The sequence below is a fragment of the Manis javanica genome, chromosome 4 (assembly GCF_040802235.1).
Source record: "Manis javanica isolate MJ-LG chromosome 4, MJ_LKY, whole genome shotgun sequence".
Taxonomy (NCBI): Eukaryota; Metazoa; Chordata; class Mammalia; order Pholidota; family Manidae; genus Manis; species Manis javanica.
In genome coordinates this window covers 68,376,957-68,395,030 of record NC_133159.1, presented here as the reverse complement: position 1 = coordinate 68,395,030, position 18,074 = coordinate 68,376,957, and the positions used below count along the sequence as shown (strand labels likewise).

The window sequence follows — 18,074 nt, the reverse complement described above, 5'->3', positions numbered from 1 at the left end:
CTATCTATATCTACCTATCATCTATCTATCTATCTGTCTATCATCTATCTATCATAGTAATGTTAGAGATTTTAAGATTGTTCTTTTCTCAGAAATAGACACCTTTGTAAAGAAGTAATAGATAATCAAGTAGTGATTTTCTTTAAGTGGAGATGGTATTATAAACTTTGTTCTTCAGGAATCAGAGCAAATCTAGCACATATTTGGAAGAGCTTATATTTTCTAGTATTTCTTTTCTAATGTAAGGAGATAACATATTACTTCAAGTCCCAGTGGCCTGGGATAAACTGTTTAACAGAGACACTGAATCTGATAGTTTTCATTAGCATAAATATTTTCTCTCTTAAAGAAAAGCAATACTCTGATTTGAAAAATTCCAAGAAAAACTTTCTTGATCTGAAGGATTCAAATACTGGACTAAGCTAGTATGTCCGTATTTTGCATACATTTTACCTTGTAACAGTAAGGCACAGGTACCTGCTTATGGTCAAGAATAAACTTTTTTCTTGCAAAGCTGACCTTATTTATAAAATGTTTCTTAAAATTTTTAAATATCAACCTTTCACAGAATAAAAAGGTCTTTTTCACTGGTGTGTTCCCTTTCTACTTGCCCTACATCTCTTACAAAGTGAACATATTGGAATGAATTATAGAGAAATCTGGGAAATTTTTTCTAAATAATAAAGAATAACTGTTTTGAAATACTGTTCACTTACAATTTTCTTTTCAGCTCTGATTTGGGAATATTTTGTAAAGCATGAGGGGCAACCACAAGCTTTCAGAAGAGAAATCAAAATTAATGTCCTTTGGAAACACTGGACTCTGAAAGAAACAAATTAATAGCAGAGAGAGGCCTTATTTGGCTCCCTTTGGTTCAATTTACAAAAAAACGAATCAGTTATTTTATTGGCATGCAATCACAAAGGAAAATACGCAGACTTAAGACTAAACCCACTCATTGTCATGACTTCCAGGGTCTTATTCATTAATTATGGTGGCTGCCAACAAACAACAGAGGAAAATCAACAATGCTGGATGAAATAATCAGCGAGGGCTTCTATGTCTGTAAACTATTTAAATTCCTGAAATTGAATATTTATGATGAGTGATGCTCCTCTAATGTGTACCATATTTCCGTCAGCTCTCAGCTCTGACGGCATGCGGAAACCCCAGATGCTCCTGCCCTTTCGTCGCACCCACCTTGCACTTGGCTTCAGCATGGCCCTCTCTTCTCACAGCATGCCCATCAGGAAAACTGAACAACCCGTGTCCCTGCAGGTTCTCAAGCGCCCGCTCGTTTTGTGATAACCCTCTGCGTTCCTTAACAATAGTCCAGTTTCAGTACCTTATCTGCCTTTCTCTGGCGGTCCCCGCGAAACAGTTGTGAAGTTTATTTTGCACTTACCAATACAAGGTAAACCAGCGTGGGCTTACCTCCCTGGAGTTAGTGAACCCATGTTGTCTACGAGCACAGACAGCGCTTTGGCCACAGATGTGACTGGTTAACTGTACAAGCAAGGAGGATAAATCCACGTAACAATGCTTCATTCACCAAGGAAATCTGCAGTGGATTACAGCTTCTCTATGGTTAAGTCTGGTCTTAATTTACTGCTTTTATTCAGTTTTCAACCACAAACGAGCCCCTTATGAGGCATTCGCTATGCAGAACTGACAACTCTTTTTATCTACTTGAAAAATATTTTTGGATAATAATTTATGGTCACAAAATATTTTAAGCAGTTTGAATAGTTATATTATATTCTTTCAATGCTTAATGATGCAGTATCCCCTCTAAAAATGGAATGACAGGAAATCTGGTAATTTTATATACAGTATTTATAACAACAGAGCAATTTGGCTATATAGAAACACAATTTTTTTAAAAATCTACATATTTCATAGGAAGTTTTTTAAAGACATTTTTAAGGCTCTTGAATTGTATCTCAGGAGAAAAATCAGAGTTCAGAACAGTGTCTAAAGGCCATACACATGGTGAAAAAATAATTTTGGCAAGCACTGTATTTTATTTATGGATTATTATGTTTAAAATGGCATATTTTGAACACCCCTCAGAAGGAAAAAAATGCATCTCTCTCTGAGGACACAAGGGAGAGTTCATATGCTATTTATATTTTATACATGAAACCAACATGTGTGGGTAGGTTTGTACTTTACCACTATCAAATGTATTCTCTTAATTTATATTCTAAATTAATGCCATCTTTTTAAAAAAATCCATCTGAAGGTGCTTATTATTATTGAGCAAAGAGTCATTTTCAAGGAATGATTGCCAGTAACTGGAACTAGTCTGGAAAGCCCAAATAGGCTTAAAAACTGCATCATATATCTTTAACTAGTGGCAAGTGTCAGTAACACAGTTTGTCATTTTAGATGCACATCTTCAAATACTGCCAACTAGTGACCCTGTAACTGGGAACAGAACCTATGTAAATAAGATGGAATGTACTTCATAAAGGGAGACAATGGAAGCAGTGTGGCTGATGTTCTTTGAGATGACAGAGTTCCTTTTGCATTGCTTAGATTAATTTAAACCATGGCCACACAAAGCTTTATACCTTTCCTCTTGGCAGAATTTGAGCACTTTCAGACTCATTGATACTAAGGGATTCTTCCCATTGCAGAATGAACTCCTTGTAGATAAACAAAGGAAAGCATTCAACTGAGGTACTTGCCGTGCTTTCCTCATTAGTGGCTACACTGTCTTGAGCAGAGAATGAGGGCTTGGGGAAAAGCATCTTGGCACTAACAAGAAAGACATTGCTTTTACAAGGAAGAACACTTTATGTTTTTCTAAAACATCTCTCCTCAAGTGCTATATGTAAATCATATTTAAAAAAGAAACCAAATTAGGTGTGTGCTTCAAGGGGCAAAGTACATAAAAGTACAGCAGAAAATAATGAACTGTATCACTTTGTTTAGTTAAGCAATTATTGCTTCTTTATAGACTCAAGTGTTGTTTGATTTCCATCATAGGAACAGGTGAGGTTTGCTGTTTGTTTATTGTTATTGTCAGTTTGTAATTTTGCTCAAAAGAATTCTTCATATCAATCGTGTTATTTTAGAACTTTTCATGTTCTGCTTTAATCTGGTAGCTAGGTTTCATTATCTTCATAGATGTTCTAATGAAGGTTTAAAAGAAAAGGTTAGAAAACTGATAAATTAAACAGCAAAAACATCAGTTTCAAATGCTGTTTAATGTAACTCCAAAATCACTTACATTAGAATAGTTTCATTAACAATATTACAGCTACCTTCTGTTGTTTATCTCAAACACATTAACATATAGATAAGATCAACTTTTCTGACAGGTTATAGAGGTTTGGAACTACAATAGCAATGAACTAGCCTTGTTAGACCAGGCAAAAAAATAATTTCTAACAACCAGCTGTGGGTCAATGAGCACAAGATTCCAAGGGAGATTTCATGCATTCTCTCTGATCCACTTGGTACACATACCCATAATGTTCCTACACCATTTACATTATGCCCTGTGTACCCGGATGCTAGTCTCATTTGTCCTTCCTCTTCTTGACAAGCATTATATGTGAAGTTAGAGTGGGAGGGTCATTTAACAATGAATTTCCCCATTGTGTAACCATTACAAAGCTATCCAGGCTAAATAACTTGTTGTTTTTTAAGTTGCTGTGCAATTTCAAGGTTTTAATGGTCCTTAAAATATAATACCCTGTGTCATTTATTTCCTGAAGTGAAAGCTAGTGCCAGCCTTTGGAATTCATGTAAAACAAGTGGTTCCAATATGGTTTGAAGAGAGAATGAAAATTTGATGAACAATTAATCTACCCTGAATGCTTTCCTAATGTTTGTGCCTTTTCTCACCAATTAAAAATATACAGATTTATTCAAAAGAAAATCAAATCAAACACACATCCAAATTTGTCTGTAGTGCATTTGTTAGAGTGAAACCCACACAGAGTAAGCCGGAAGGGTTGAACATTTAAACAATATAAAAATAAAGGTGTTTCTGGTTGAGTTGTAGCAACTTGAAATTCTCCCCCCTGTGTCTTGAAGCTATGGGAGAAGGCAGAGATTTGAAATGGCAAACTGGATAAGAGGGCATAGGGAAGGATCTTGTCTCCTAACAGGGTGACCATGCAAGTGACCCATGGTTGGAAAAAAGAAGTTGTTCTATTCTGACTGCTGCTTTGCAGAGTCCCAGGGTTAAGCTAAGGCCAGAGACATCATTGGAACTCAAGACTCAGTTATAAAACAGAGCTGAGTCTGGTTGATGTGTCTGCCAGCCAGTGTATCATGTACCTACCGCCAAGTAGTCCAGGGAGAGCATAGAGAAGACTTGTGAGAGAGTCAGATTCTCTGAGAGACACCGCACTGGGCAGAGGTGACTTCCATTGGAGGACTATGTATGACATGCTGTTAAAGACCCAGGAGACCAAGGGTAGGAGGGAAGGCATCTCAGTGCTTAATGGGGCTGAGAGAGCTAGATGCCAGCATAAACTCATGCAGGATGTCAACAGTCGAGGGATACAGATGAAAAGATAATGACTTTTCCAACTCAATAGAGATCACATGTTTCTCCCTCAGCAGAGTGACGCAGCGCAGAAATGGCAAAAGTAGAAAATCAATGAAAGGTTGAAGAGTTACCAGAGAAGAATTAACAGGGACAGTAAAAAGATCAGAGAGCTTGCTCTTGGTAAATGCCTAAGGAGTCTCAGGAGCTTCTGTTAAGTGAGGACACAAGAGAGTTCCTTGTAGGAGAATGATAACTGTGGACAAGCATGGCACCCAACAAGATGATGTGTTTGTCCAAGACTGAGACTGAGGCTGAGACCATGGCTCTCTATTTCTTAGTGAAGAAGTATTGGAGCTAAAGAAATGTATAATCTACTTATTGCATAAGTATGATAATGGCATATTTATTCATATACAGATACACATATACCTAAATTAATTGCTTGGTAAAGTATATACAGCCTTCACCCAAATTGTTGCCTTAATGAAGAACAAGAACATTGGCTGCCAAGGCCCCAAGGTACAGAACACTTATGTCATGTGCCAAGTAGAAATACCTGAAAGTGGGTGTGCCGAACTAAGCATTCCATCACATTTTAGGTACCTAGAAAAGACTGGCCTTGACTGAATCTGCTGCACACTGTAACCAGATGAGCACTTCATGCCTACTGTCTGAATGGGGTTAGTCTCTGATTGGAGTATTGCCAAGTAACCCAATTTTAGAATAGCACAAATTTTAATTATATGTTTCATTTAACTGACACCTGTCCTTGGAGGCTGTCATTAAAACCTAACAAGCTATGATGTGGGAACTATTATTATCTATGATTTATAGAGAGGTGAAAATAAATAAGGAGAGAAAGAAAGAATGGCTGAGAGGTTGAGAGGAGTGGTATAATTGGAAGACTAGGGATCACATTGGTGAAAAAGAGCACCATGTCAATTACCTAGAAAATCTGTAGAAAATGAAAACCCAGATCACTGAATTTCTGGTGTTTGAGCTATGATTTTACTGAATACCCATCTCACCCATCATTTCATGTTGTGGGCGTAGTAGACCACTCTTTTCCTGGGGAAACTGGGAAGAAATGCTTTCTAAGTAAAATGCTTGGCCCTGAGAAGGCACTGGTTTTAAAAATAAGTTCTACCAACTTGAAAATTCCATAGTTTTTATCTTCTACATTTAGCCTGCTCTAGGAAAAGTGTGATAAGAGAATGGGTTGGAGTATAGATGAAACAAGATAGATGATGTGTTGATAATCATAGAATTTGGATAGTGGATATCTGCCACCTTGTTATACTATTCTGTTTACTTTAGTGTTGATTTGGAATTTCTCATAATAAAAAGTTAAAAGAATAAAAAACAGTTATTCTCAAAATAAAAAGTAAAAAAATAAAAGGTGAGAGAAGCATATAAGTGTTTGCACAAATTTATTTGGGCAAATTAATTCATTTTGTAATGCAAAGTTTGGCCATAAAGAGGAAAGCAGAACATCTTATATCATTACATTACATAACTATACTTATGTTAATAATCCCATTGTAACTACACTGAGTTCTAAAAATGGAAACCAAAAAATCTGTATGTATTTTTTTCTAGTCCCTGCACTCACAAACAGGCTTTTTATAGAAGCCCTAGATTTTTAGACTGAATGACAAAAATGCTTCCTGTTTAGATTGAATTTAGCTTTAACTAAAAAATTAGCCTTTGGTCCTAATTCTAATGGAAATGTATGACTCTGAACTATTCATTCATAGTAGCACTATTAGATACTGCTTCTAACAGTGATTAACACAAAATAATTAGTAGACTTTCTGTTGTAGATACATGCATAATTTGTCCTAAACCAAAGGCAAAATAATAATAAAAACTACTGCCTTTTAACCTTGCCATGAATTTAAATAAAAAATGAGAACTGGAACCACACATTAATAAGGCCTGGTAAGCTTGGAAGAATATCTTACATTCATCTGTGGTTCATCAGTCAGGTTCATGACCTCAGTAGAATTCTAGCTCCTGCAGCTTTTAAACTGGTGTTGGGGGAGGATATGAAATACTATTTTCTGATTAGAAAATTTTACTAGAATTGACAGAAACAGGGAAATACATTCTGATATTGAGTACATGCTCTGAAATTAGTGTATATAAAAATAAAGCTATTGAATGAATTGACTTTTATTCCTATAGGTACCTTAAAAAAAGCAACTAAAGTGAGCTCAATATAATGCTCTAGTTTTATTTTTAACATAGGAAATTTAAGAGGTGGCCTCTACTTTGTGTCTGGAGGTACAAAGTGAGACCATAGCCTTATTTACCATTTTTCTAAGTTTTATGGTAATGACAAAATTATATAATGTTCCTTATTAAAAATACTTTTTTCCTCACTAAACAGTATCTGTTTTGGATGTATCTTAATGTTCACTTGTATCCTGCCTTCCCCCAAATTTTCTATTGAACAACATTATGTGAAAGCCGTTGCCATTCAGGGTATTGCTGTTAGCAGAGGTTCCAACCAAGTGGTGCAGTAAGTCCACTTGCATCTCCATCACTCAGCCTGAGAAAATTTCATCCATAGAGCTGATTCATGCTACTTCTTTGGATCTGCTACTGGCAGCACAATAAGGGATGAATGAAATAAGCACTCAGCAGCTGAATGCCCTTAAAGACCACTTGGGAACTTTATTTGGTGCCAAATAAAGTGACCTGCCAGTGTCAGCTGCGGGAAGCATATTGTGCTAGGCTCTGCAGTCTGTTCCCATTGCCTATTCATTTCTAGGGAAATTTTCAGGTATTGAATTTTAATCCATGATGCCCAATTATAATTTGGGACCCTTTTACATTAGAGACTGGGCTTCACCCCATTTAGCAATTAAGTCAGAGCTGCCTAATACATGATTTTAATTTCCGGAAAGCAGGTGCTTCCTTTGGTCAGTCACCAATCTCTGATTTTCCTTCTTTAGCTTAAATCATTTTTGTTTTCATACCCCTATGCCCCAACCCCCCACCTCTATAAATATTCACTGCATGTCAGATGATTTCCCTGCTTTAGCCTATTCCCAGAGCCTTCTTTTAAAAGTTCTACCACCTTTTAAAAAACTTTTTTGTAGGTACGTGTTTGATTTCTGTTTTGTAATAACTTAGTATATTACTTTTTAAAGTAATCTGAATAAAGTCTTGTTTACATTACCTAGCACTTGCAATTATGAAGCAAGACTCTCCAGAAATAATTATTGTCTGTGTTAACTTTTTTTGTCTTCTGTTTTTATCAGTTTAGAGATTTCTCTAACAATTAGAAACTACTGTTGTTTGAGTTTTTTAAGGCTATGTGTCTTCTTCAAACAGAACATTATTGTTCAAAATTTGAGTGAGCACTTTACAATATGAGAAGCTCAATATAAGGTGCCTGATTTGGAGGCAAAAATTGTAGGTCAAATCCTATCTAAAAAAGTAGTTCCCCTACACAGGTGCACAAAGATGGTGTGGTCTTATCTTCCAAAACTGCTTTGTGCATTATTGAACCAGTACCAATGGAACCAGTAGAGAGGAGACTGGGAAACCAGATACCAGTTTGTGCCAATGATGAGAGCTTCTTTCTCCCTTCGACTGCTATGGAGGAGCTGTGTGCTTCATTATTTCCATTCCCACACATGAATTATAAAATATTGCTGAAATACTGTTGCTATGTGGCCATTAAAAGGATTAAATTTAAGCCTTTGAGGGCCATGGACAGACCTAAGTCATTGGTAAAGGAAGTGAGTGAAAGGGAGAGGAAGTAGAGTAGGAAAGGGAAAAAAAGGGTCATAAAGAAATAGAGAGAGAAAAGTTGGAGCAATGGAAAGAAAAAGGAATGCTGAGCTGGAGACACAGAGTCCTACCATCGGTCAGCTTCCCTGCATATCCTGTGGCTGTCCTCTGCAGACTGAGACCTCAGGTACCTCTGCCACCTCGCTGGGCTCCCCTCAGTACTGTCACATAGTCAGCTGAGGACCAGTGAAACCTGATGGTCTTTAATGACCGTGGGCAAATGTTTCTTTTAAAAAGAGCAAAGCAACCAAATTCTGGATTTGAAAGATGCAAAACAAGAGAGATTTGCAAAAACCCTCTGTGGCTGAACAAAAGGATTTATTTACTATTTCACTTCTAGGATATAACAAGTATAATATGATTAAAACGTGAAATTGCACATACTAGTGTTTCTCAAAGTGTGTTTTAAGAAACAGCTATGTCCTAGTAAATATTAACTGATGCTTCCTGAGAAAACCATGCCCTCAATCAAATACATTTCAAGAAACCAAACCATATTTGCCCTTTGGGTGAGTCACAATGTTTATTACCATTATAGGCACTAAGAAATCCTGCAGTGGAAAAAAAAAACCCAGAAACTGTTTATGTTGAACCCAGCATTTTACAAAAATTTTGGCTATGAAACTTTTCCTCCTTTAAAACAACTATTAATGAAAAACTAAAAATAGAAACACCATATGACCCAGTAATTAATTCCACTTCTAGGAATTTACCCATATGAAACAAAATCCCTGATTCAAAAAGTTACATGTACCACTATGCTTATTGCCACATTATTTGCAATAGCCAAGACACGAAGCAAATAAAGTGTCCATCAGTACTGAATAGACAAAAAGGATGTGGAATGTATATATAATGGAATATTATTTAGCCATAAAAAAAGAAATCCTGCCATTTGTAACATCATGGATGGACCTAGAAGGTATTATGTTAATGAAATAAGCCAGGTGGAGAAAGACAAATACCATATAATTTCACTTATTTGTGGAACCTAAAAACAAAACAAAACAAAGTCAACAAAATAGCAGTAGACTCATAGACATTGAGAAGTTACTATGGGGAGGGATTGGGGTGGGTGGGTGGGGAGGGCAAGGGGGATAAAAGGGCACAAAAATTCTCAATTCTAATATAAGGTGGTCACAAGGAAGGTAGTACATCATGAAGAATATAGCCTATGATTCTGCAGCATCTTTCTACATTGACAGATAGTAACTGCACTAGTTGGGTTAAGGATTTAATAATATGGATAACTGTTGAACCACTGTGTTGTATGTTTGAAACATATGTAAGATTGTATATCAACTATATTTGAATTAAAAAACACTATTAATAATAGTTTTTTGGAACAGTTATAAAGCAGTGTATTCCAGTGTTAGTGTTTATGATTTTGTTGTTGCTTTTGTTTTAAAAAGTAGAAATAGCTGAAGAGCACAGTAGATATTGTTTTGGGAACCAGAATATTAAAGTTCAATACATCTGTTTAATGTGCAGTTCTAGTCGATATGAACCTTACACCTTATGATGTTCATTTTTTCCTATGTCTGCTGCTTGTCTGTATCCCCATCAGCCTCTAAATACGTTAATGTCAGGGTCCATGTTTTGTTTTCCATTGTATCTCTGAGAACGTACATAGTGCTTGGTACATTGTAAGCACTCAATAAATATTTGAATGAATGAATGAAAACTGTAGTAGACAAGATGTAGTAGACATCTTTTTAAGCTGTAGATACAACAATATTAGAAGTGGGTTTCAAAAAAATCCCTATTGGCCTCAAAGTGAAAACAACAGAAGTGAAAATGAGAATTACTAAGTTGGCCTTTAGTAGCTTCGTCAGAGGCCAGTAAATTCCTCACCAATTACTCTGTTGCCTGATGCCTCATTGCTCCTGTTAGGCAGTCTGTTTGAAGTCAATGCTCTTTCTATTCCATAATTTTCCAATTTATTTTTAAGCTTTTATATCTTCAGTCATCTTCCAACAGCTATTTCTTACCTGCCTGTTACTTTTTTTGGAATGATTTCTTAAAAGCAAAACTCACCGTGAACTTCATATATCATAATATGCTCTGACAAAGTTATTGAAGAGGCAAGGAAAGGCAGTGAAGGCCTGGGTGGTATAGAAGTAAAAGAGGCAAGATGTTTAATTCATTCAACAAATACTTATTTATTAAGTGCCTATTCTATGCTGGCCAGAGTGCATAAAGTCTAGACAATTCAAGGTCAGCCAAAAATATGAAATATTCATCAGACAGATATCAACAGAATTAAGAATTATCATAATTTCATCCCCCTTAAATCAGTTTATACTGCAGAATGACTTGATATTTTTAGAGCAGTGATTTCATGTATGAATTGTTTGTCTTATCTATTTTGCTCTGTTTTGACAGAGGTTCATCTTCTCTATCTTGACAATGCTGCCAGCTTTCCTAATATTGTACAATATTTCATGGTCCAGGGCAAAACTACTCAATATGACTCTGTCACAAGAAACTGAAGATAATTTTAGTTACCTTAAATCAAAGCAATAACTGTTCAAAAGTCCACTTAAAGAATGGCTTTTACCAAGGGTTGATAAACTATGCCCTGTGGGCTAAATCCAACCTACCACATGTTTTTGAAAATAAAGTTTTATTGGAACACAGATACACCTGTTCACTTTCAGATTGTTTATGACTGCTTTCATGCACCAACAGCAAAGGTGAATAGTTGCAACAGGGACTGTATGGCCTACACAGTTGAAAGTATTTACTATCTGTCCCTTCATAGCAGGAGTACAGATAGCCCTTGGTAATCTGGGTTAGAACAAAATGGTAGTTTGGGTGAAAGCGAAATGATGGGCCACTAAAAGTCATTCAACATCTCCTTTTGGATATAATTTTAGTCCTGTATTTGAATATGATGTGAATCTTATTTTGGAAAATCTTATCCAATAAAATAATATCCTCCTCATTAGACATCAAAATGATAGCCATTGGAATTCCATTTCCATACTGTTCTTTTGTTCAATATCTATAGCTATAGATTTGAAAAATTGGAATGTCCAAGTTCTGTAGTAACCCCTTCTAGGCTGGGATCACAGAGCTTCTCTCAGGAGGTAGTAAAAGTTAGAGGACACTGGAGGCAGGCTCCAAGATGATCTATTCCTTGGATCCACTTCCTTGTATAGTTTCATCCTCCACAGAATAATCAGTAGGATATTGCTGAAATTATGAAATGTGACTTCTGAGTCTAGGTTAGAAAAGACATCATAATTTCTGCCTTGTTTTGAAATAATCAGCAACTATGTCAAGAAAACACTCAAGCAGCTCTTTGGGAAAGAGCATGTGACAAGGAACTGAGCCATCTGCCAAGAGCTGAAGAAGAGCTGAAGCATCCCCTCAGCACCCCTGTGCGTGAGCCATCTGAGAAACACACTCTCAAGCCCCGTCAAGCTTTTGAATGACTGCAGCTCCTGCTTGACATCTTGATGACAACTTCCTACGAAACCTGGAGCCAGAGTCACCCAACTAAGTCACTCCTGAATTACTGACTTCCAGAATTTATGAGATAGTAAATACTTTCTGTTTAAAGCCACTAATTTTAGGGTAATCTGTTATGCAGCAATAGATAATTAATATGGTGTATGAGTATGTGGGTCCTGTCGTCATGTAATTTGTGTTGAACCCCAGGCCTACCACTTGCTGGATGTGTGACTTTGGGCAGAGTACTTCACTGTGTTAGTTTTCTCAACTACAAAAATAGGAATCTAATTGCCACTGTTTCATAGAATTGTGAGGAATTCAATGAGGTATTCAATGAAAAGACTTCCTGGCATGTAATAATTGCTAAATAAATGTTAAAAGTTATTTGCTTTAATTATTATAACTGACTCCAAGTACCCACCTAAGAATTCTTTCAAACCTCCTTTTTTGGATAACTAAGTTAATACATAGCAGAATTTTAAAGGACTTTTGTTCTACATTATAGAGTTTATACAACTAAGGACTCCAAAAGTGAATGGGTAGATGAGTTAACAACTCATTAGGAGAAGAGGGTATTGTCAATAAACATGAAAATAAGATACATATTGTTACTTAATCATAGTACATCTAAATAATAGAGAATTAAAAACAGGCTGTTACCCAAGAACATAGGTAAAACTATACACTCTAACCCCAACCACAAATTTAAAAAAAAGAAATGATCAATGTAATTTTTGTTCTAATTTGTTAAAGCCTACACCATGCTTTTTTTTTTGGTAAAAACAAAAGATAAATAGCATAATAATATGATTCTTTGCAGATTGTTTGAGTTATCTAACCCTTCTTTAATCCAAGGGATTATTGAACAAAACCAATGTTCATTCAAAAACACTTATGAAGTCTGTTGTGGATTACCAATATCATCAGTTAAACCTGTTTCAAATTTATTGCTTTCATTCAGGTTAAATAAAAAAAGGGTCCATTTGTCCCACCACATGTATATACACGAATTTAGCTTTCATCATTCTCTACAAGTTTAATCCAGTGATTTACGTTTTTTAACGCATATTCTAGGAATCTGCTGAAGAAATTCATCCAGACAGACAGAAGAGCTAGACGGGATTAATAGGATGTGTGCAGGATTTAAAGTGGTTTGATTCATTTCATAGAAAGTTAAAAAGAGAAAAAGAATGTAACAGCGTAACCCTCCTTGAGGTTCTAATCATTTTAATGACTTTAGCAAAAGAGAACAGGCTAAGGTCAAGAGAGTTCAGATACAATGATCCCTGTTTCTGGAAATACATTACATGGAAGGAAAGCCATTGCTTCAGCTGCCATTGCTTCAGCTTTTCTTTTTTTAGAGTGGAAAACACCACTGTATTTTTCTTAGAGAAAATCTGCCTTCTATTTAAGTTATCATATTAATGGTTAAATTTGAGGTTTCAGAATTCTCAATTTTCTTTGAGAAGCCATTCTATTTCACTTAGCACCATGACCAGCAGCAAAAAGTAGTGAAAATTTGGGCAGGCTGACTTTAAAAAAAATGTTTTACAGCAAGGCAATATATTATTTTGAGATCCGCAGATAGCAAGTTCTCAGATACAAAACATACTAAGATTTATCTTATTATTGATGACTTGGAACATTTAAACACATTCAGTTTAGGTCTTGTAAGAACAAAATATTGGAACTGGGGAGAAAAATCTTTTTTCCCAGTAATGTGAGGCCCATTCCACTCTATCAGGTATTTGGTTCCAATGACATTCTAATCTCTATACACATTAAGAAGTTCCTTTCATAATATTGTTTCATTAGTGTAAAAAGTACTCTAACAAATATTCTCTTTTCCATTAACTTCTTTCCAAACACAGAGGACAAATGGAGAGTTGATAGGCATATTTTAGTGCTTCATTGAACCCAATATGTATTTCCAACCCTCATTTTGTCACAACATCCATAGTTTAATGGAACACCTTAGGCCATGAAATATTTTGTGTTCATTAACTTTTAAAGAGAAAGAGAAATGCTATCTACTTATCAGTATTTGGGACGGACAGAATATCAAGTGCTTTATGTGTCTTGATTCCACCCATGACTTAGACCATACACAGGAGCGTGACAAGTGGTGGGTAGAATTTAATGCTGTTCAATAGAACTTCATGTGATGACAGAAATGTGCTTTACCTGAGCTGTGCAAAATGGTAGCTACCATGTTACTATTGAACACTTGGAATGTGGCCAGTGTAACTGAGGTACTGAATTTTTAATTTTACTTTAAAAAGTTTGTTGCAGTTTAAATAGACACATGTTGCTAGTGGCTACCCTAATGAACAGTGCAGGACTAGATAGTTTACTACCAGATTTTCAAAAAGAACAGCATATTCCACAATTATCTTAATTTCTAGCTCCTGCCTCTCTTATTGCCATACTGATAATGTCTAAAAAGATCACTCTTTGTGTTATTTTTAGGTGCCATAGAGTTAAGTTTTCTAGAGAATGTCTGCCCTTGGAAGTATTTTGCATATACAAGCATTATTCATTTAAAAGTTTTGCAAAAAGCTGTGTTGCTCAGATAAAATTTAATTTAAATCTAGTTGTTTCAAATTTGTTATTTGTTAACATAACTGAATTTCTTCCTTGCTTCAATACCATGAGTAGTTTCAAATTTCTTCAAACAAGTATCAAGAATTATTTTCAGAATAAATAAAATGCTATCATATCATAATTTCCTTATTATATGAAAAAGTGAAATATTTGTTTCAACCTTGTCTCAGGCAAAATATGCCTGAATATGCTTAATATCATATTGTTTTAAATATTACTGACATGATCATTTGAGTTCAAGTAAATTTGTGGAGTTTAAAAGGGTATAACAAATGCAAAATTTTCAACAGATTCTTGCATTTTCAAAATTAGATGGGGTTTGACTTATTATGTAAATCATTATTTTATCCTTACTAGTCTCTACCATGAGGTATTACAAGATTATGCAGGACATTTAGATTCAATGTTTTTGTTTGCTTGATACCAGTAAAGAGGTAATGTCAATGTTATCTGCTGCAGGTTATTTTAAAATTATAATTGACAAAATTAGAAATAACCTAACAGCAACCAATACATATTGTGTGAATAGGAATATTTTCAAAGTTCATAGAAATACCCTGGATTTCCCTTCTTCCTCTCTCTGTGTGTAAAATATTTTTTGTTGTTTGTTTGCTTGTTTGAATTTATGTATATTACCAAAACCACAAACCGTGCAGTATTTCATTACTCTAGATTTTTTATTTTTCTTTCTCAATTTTTGCTCTCCATAGAGTACTTTGCCCAGGTACCCCATATAGAGCTGCAATAACTCAATTGTTCCAGCCCCAAATCTATTCTGCATTGCCTGTCAATCACATCATCTCCCAAGGTACTTCACTTGACACAAATCAAGTTTGAGTCAAGTCTACTTCTAATCAATAGATCCTTATAGATTGTTTTAGTATACCTAAATCACTTCCCAGAAAATATCTTGCCATCTCATTTCTAATGGGAAAACATTAGATGAGATTTCAATCTGGGCCACTAAAGAAGAAAGGCTAATGTACTCGTCTGGTCCGTCATGGACCTAAACTCCGTGTAGTTCTTACATGAAATGGAAATGGGAAAATGTTTTCTCTCAAATCAAAGATACACACAACAGGAACATTATAACTGGGGGCAGTGTGGAATGAAAGGAAACGGCTGAAGGAAGTACATGCTGCCACATTATTTCAATACTGTAGAAAGCACATGCACTGCCTGGAAATCTCCGCAGTGCAGTTAGGGCAAGCAAGTGCTAAAAAAACACAAGTGCTTCTTTGAAACAAAACTGACTAGGATTTTTTTTTTCACTTTAGTAAATCAACAGCAAATGTGGTTACTAATGGTACTGTGAATGCTGCAAAAACATATCCCACTTATTATCCATATTCCAAAGATATTTATTGCTGTAATAAGATAGTTAAACAGTATGTTAAGCAGTTGCTCTTAATCCTGTAGCTAAGGGCAGTACTGACAAAATTTGTATTTATATGTTGCACTTTTCATTTAATAAAATACTCTTGGATGGAAAGTCTTACTTAATCTCCATAGCAGCACTGTGAGAGTCAGTCTGTCCTTGAACCACAGTCAGGAAACCCGGGCTCTGATAGGTAAAGAAGTTGCCTGCTTTCAAACAGCTGGTGTCTTTGAGATGTATCTTTAAACATGTTTAGAAGATTCCAGAAGCTCTCTTGCTTTATATCATACAAAAAAAAATGGGCTACTTACATCTACCATTTTACTTTTCTGATATTTCAAATGAAGATCAAGTTCCGAAAATAAATGGATTTTGATCTATGTGACTCCTAGGAAGAATTACTATTTCTCAGGCTATGTTGGAGGTTGTCATGCTTCACTCTGCATAATGTTAAATTCTGCCTGCATTAGGATGGAGGCTACTGAAGGAATTTGCTTCAGGGTTTTGCTAGAGCCAGATAAAGAGCAGTCACCTGAGCCTTCAGTTCTCAATGTCCTGGGAGAATACTTTCTTTACTGTGGCGGGCAGCTTCTAAGATGGCTGCCAGTGACCCCCTTCTGGTATCTTTGTAAAAATCCCCTCCCCTAGAGTATGTGGTGGAGCTAGTAACTTGCTTCTTATGAATAAAAAAATATGGCAAATGAAATGGTGTGTCACCTCTGACATTAGGTCACAAAAAGACACTGGCTCCTGTCTTGCCCACCCCCTGTTGCTCTCTTACTTGTTCATCCGGATGGAAGCTCGCTGCCATCCTCCAGGCTGCCCTGTGGAGAAGCCCGTGTGTGGGAAACTGAGGGAGGCTCCAGCCTACAGCTAGTGAGGAAATAAAGCCTTTAGTCCAGCAACCCACAGGGAACTGAATCTTGTCAACAACCATTTGCGTGAGCTTGGGCTGGATTCTCCTCCAGTCTTAATTCTGTGACCGCAGCTGGGGAGTCACCAGGAATGCAGTCTTGTCAGACTTGATCTAGAGGCCCTAGGTAAGCTGTGCCCAAATTCCTGACCCACAGAAATGGTGACCTAAAATATGTGTTGCCTTAAACTTCTAAGTTTTGGGTATAATTTGTTACACAGCAAAATATAACTAATACATTGATTTTAACAGATTTTCTTTTTCCTAACCCTTATGTACACAGTGGCCTTCCCATCAGACTTAATTTTGAAAGGATTTGTGTCAGTGACTATGAAAACCACATAGTGCTTAAGATCATTGCTTTGAGATTAGAAACATCTGGGCTGTTTCTAGATTTGCTATTTACTAGCTCTAAAACACTAAGGAAGTTATTAAATATCTCTGATCCTCCCTTTCCTCATCTGTACAACAATCCATCTGTACCACCGACCTCATAGGTTTTTTTTTTTTAAGGGAGATCATGAAAAATAAACAAACATGTTTAGCATCTAGTAGGCTCTCAGAAAATGTTACCTATTTTTATAATAATTATTCCTTAATTTGAATTTAAACTTATTAACCACATCTACCGATTTGGGTTTTGCATTCTTAACATTCTTATTCCTAAGGAAGAATTAATACACAATCAGTAGCATTTTGTAAATATCATTGAACAAATATAAGCCATTCTTTTGGATAGGTGGAACCTTGGGAACACACAAAAGGGATGGGTGACTTCTTCCCTTATTTTGATATTGCGTACTGACAAGAGAGATTCAGATTAGGGAGTGTTGTATTGAGAAACTATATTATTTCTCATACAGTAAATTCTGATTTCTGTATTATAGCTATGTATATTTCGGTATAACTTTTTTTTTTCTTTTTTTTACAGGGGAAAGCACGAACGCAGTCCCTCACTACCAGAAATGACATAGCCGAGTTTCCCACATTTGGGGAAACCACAGGGGTCAGCACATCCGGAGTGCAATGGGTAAGCCTCGCCCTGGGAAAACCACCTTTGTGATCATGGTATTTCCCCTGCCAGGTAAGTATGGGGGGGGTATAACTAATTTTTTTTGCATATGCAAATACACAGAACAGGAAGAAAAAATTTGGTAGATGTTCATCTTTTGAGATTAAGCTTCTCCTGGTAGGATGAAGAAACAGGAAATATTAGCATCAGAGTTAGGAGAATTGAATTTTATTTTCTAGTTAAGTCTTAGTTTCCTAATTGTAAAAAAAAATAGAATTTATACTGTAAAATTCTGTTGTATTTCTGTCTACATTGTAAGTTCTGAAAGCATGTATAAAATAGTGCCATTTATGTCATGCATGTCATTAATAAGACAAAGTAAGTCAAGTTGTAT

General features: G+C 35.9%; 1 non-coding gene across 1 annotated transcript; it reads right to left on the bottom strand.

Annotated features, from left to right (window-relative positions):
- Positions 1 to 17,596: 17,596 nt before the first annotated feature.
- On the bottom strand, positions 17,597 to 17,760 carry LOC118971364 (U1 spliceosomal RNA). The gene has a single exon (XR_005059774.1). It is a non-coding gene; the product is annotated as a U1 spliceosomal RNA (small nuclear RNA).
- Between the last annotated feature and the right edge of the window lie 314 nt (positions 17,761 to 18,074).